The 2,096-nt window shown below is 40.5% G+C and overlaps 1 long non-coding RNA gene across 1 annotated transcript; it reads right to left on the bottom strand.

Moving 5' to 3' along the window:
• Window positions 1-25: 25 nt before the first annotated feature.
• On the bottom strand, window positions 26-2,090 carry LOC125502464. Its single transcript, XR_007280219.1, has 2 exons — window positions 1,286-2,090; window positions 26-413 (listed from the first exon to the last, which is right to left on the bottom strand). It is a non-coding gene; the product is annotated as an uncharacterized LOC125502464 (long non-coding RNA).
• Window positions 2,091-2,096: the final 6 nt, after the last annotated feature.

Below are 2,096 nucleotides of genomic sequence, written 5' to 3'. Positions count from 1 at the left end.
TTCAATTAAATTAGACGCTAGATAATTACATATTAATCCAATTTAAGGATGTGTATAATCTCGTCAAGCTTCATTAATTCACTACAACAGATTAAGCTATGTTGATCCCATTTTTTTATCAAATATATTATCATTGTATACTATATTTTCCACATTTTATCATATTCTAATGCCCTACGCCACTGCCAAAGCGGCCGACTGGTCGGCCATATCCAACCTCCCTTCCGGTCGCACTGATTTGACCCACAGAACATACCCCCAGGGGGATATTTTGTGATTTGACCGTAGACTCCTTCCTGTTAGTTTTAGATTCAAAGATCAAACACGAACTAAACCATACTTTGTGCGCTTGCGCTACGAATGCCCTTCAACAGGTCTGACACACTAGCACATATATCGTAACTGACTCCTTGCTTAAATGACATGCGCAAGTTAGTTTGAGGTTACGTTAATCAAAACAAACTTCTATTTACTAAAACGGATATGCATTGGGGCTCGGAATCAAGCTCTAAATAAGCCGAACGGATAAAAAAGTGCCTTTGTCGGCACATTAATTGTAACACCGCGCAAAGGCTGATGTCGCGAGTCACCAGAACACAAACACGTCATTTTATATTCATTTGCTGGAGGGTAAATAATTATTTTCATTTGCTTGAAAATATTGTACCGTGGATGGCCGAGTATCAAACTCTTTCTTCTGCTTCCAACTTTTATTCTACTCGGTATAGCTTTAACTACGGAACAGGAACAAACTAACTTCTAAATTAACGTAAACTTTACAAACAATAACAATAACAAGCGGAAAACTCGGTCTTCCGACTCGCGGGGTTTAACCTCTTCTGAACTCTGTCGCTGCCGTCACTTCACTCCCCTTGTCTGGTTCTCCTCGTCGCTTATATAGTTTCCTCCAGGTAACTCAGATAGTTCTCGAAATCTCCAGAACAGGTGCCAAACTTCCCTCTTGTCAGTGCCATATTTGACAGTAAATGGGGCTCCCATTTACTGAAATACCATGAATTTCGATCCCCCCATTCCAAACGTGAGTACCCCAGGCCAYTTCCGTTACAATATATATCTATTTGTTTAAAAGCTTGTAGAATATGAAAAACTTATTTTATAAAAGTATACAAAGTGCATATAAAGATATTTGCACCTTGTGAGTTTGATAATGTTGGTGTATTCCAGTATTCGAATTTTCAAGTTATGACTAGACATAATTATTCGCTTTTTGAATATTCGAATACTCGTTCGAGTTTGATTCCGAACCCGAATACCTAATACATACCATAGAGTAAGTAAAATCTGCTCTGCATCTGCTCCGTAACTGAGCGACCCTTTATGTTTTTCAATACCCAAAGCTAGCGCAGGGTAAAAACTTGCTGCTTCTAAAGCATACTCGGGCGAGCAACCTAAAAATTGATTCATTCGCATTTTCATGGAACTCGGGTGAAATAATCACCCCAGTTCACCTGCAGATTTGATAAAATTCCGAACACATTGAATCATTGAAGCCACGCTTCCACAAAGAGTAGAAGTGCCCGCAATAAAAGCCTTGTTATCTTCCACCTCAATGTCCAGTCGGCCAATTTTGTGCTGATCAGCCTAAAGGCCAGCGCTGATGTTGCATCAGTCACTAACATGGGGGCCTCACTCAAATAGTCAAGGTCAGACCAAGATTTTGATTGTCGTTAGCTCCCCCTAGGCCCTGCTTACGAGGCAACTTACTCATAAATGAACGGAACATCCCCGAGGGGGCGCCATGGCGACGTTTACAGCGTGAATGCTACCCCCATGACAACTCAATGGGATAGCCTTAACCACAAAATTAGTTCCGTAATCAAATGCAAGAGGCGCGTTGTTGGCGGGAAGTAAAATGAAACCTCGCCATGTGGCTGTCGTTAATCGTCACTGTAATTTAATATAATAAAGTTTTTTATGGTGTGTAGTAGATATGGTGGTGTGTGAAGTTTGTATAGTTTAAATAGTAAGCCCCTATGCCACACACTATCAAAAGCCTTGTTGATGTCCATGAGTAGACATGCCGACTTTCCGTCATTTAGGTGAGTTGTTTGTATGTTGTTGGTCAAGATAAATAG

Source organism: Dendroctonus ponderosae, unplaced genomic scaffold (genome assembly GCF_020466585.1).
Source record: "Dendroctonus ponderosae isolate FM_Combo_2020 unplaced genomic scaffold, Dpon_F_20191213v2 Dpon_F_20191213_1, whole genome shotgun sequence".
NCBI classification, from domain to species: Eukaryota; Metazoa; Arthropoda; class Insecta; order Coleoptera; family Curculionidae; genus Dendroctonus; species Dendroctonus ponderosae.
Note: the sequence above shows the minus strand (reverse complement) of the source record. Positions and strands in the feature narration are given on the sequence as shown.